Source organism: Tupaia chinensis, unplaced genomic scaffold, assembly GCF_000334495.1.
Source record: "Tupaia chinensis unplaced genomic scaffold, TupChi_1.0 Scaffold146907_1, whole genome shotgun sequence".
Taxonomy (NCBI): Eukaryota; Metazoa; Chordata; class Mammalia; order Scandentia; family Tupaiidae; genus Tupaia; species Tupaia belangeri.
In genome coordinates this window covers 2,983,464-2,984,119 of record NW_006206760.1, presented here as the reverse complement: position 1 = coordinate 2,984,119, position 656 = coordinate 2,983,464, and the positions used below count along the sequence as shown (strand labels likewise).

At 50.8% G+C, this 656-nt stretch overlaps 1 protein-coding gene across 6 annotated transcripts in view; it reads left to right on the top strand.

Annotated features, from left to right (window-relative positions):
- TBC1D1 (TBC1 domain family member 1) overlaps positions 1-656 on the top strand; it is a 223,354-nt gene that overhangs the window by 176,230 nt on the left and 46,468 nt on the right. The gene's annotated exons all lie outside the window — the stretch shown is intronic.

The following is a 656-nucleotide window of genomic DNA, read 5'->3' as shown; positions in this document are numbered from 1 at the left end:
GGGACTACAGGAGGAGCCGTGATGGTGCTGGTGAGGCGAGCGTGGTCTACACAGAAGCACAGTACACGCTGCCATGTAATGCTATGAGCCCCGGAGCTCGCAAACAACGTGGCGTGCGGGCTCTTACTTAATATTTCAGCAGTTGGGTCTTGTTTCTGAAGTTCTTGCTTGGAGCCTGGGCGTTTATTGCAGTTTTGTACCGTCTGCCTTGGTTGATAAGGCATGTTGGAGGCCACACATTTTAGGCAGCAGGATACTTCAACAGCAGGACGTTGCCGGGGCCGCTAGCCGAGGCACGGAGTAAGCCAGCACCGCTGAGTCTTCTGGCCAGCTCTTTCTGGCCGTGCGAAGTTGTGTGAGTTCAGAGCAAGTTCCTTGTGTTGCTTGCTGGGCTGTGTGAAGGCAGCCAGACGCGCCCACCGCAGAAGTCATCCCCAGAGAACACTGACTGGCACTGAGAGAACCCTGCTACTTCCAGTTACTGCTCAGCAAGGCTGCTCCTGAATCTGATTTGCCCACAGGATTAACTCAACCCCACTGACAATCATTGTGTATCCGCAGAGCCAAAAAAAAAAAAAAAAAATCAAAAATAAAAAATCCCAGGCTTGACTTGTTGTTGTTTTTAAGGGAGATTTTTGCTATAAGGAATGTGTGCT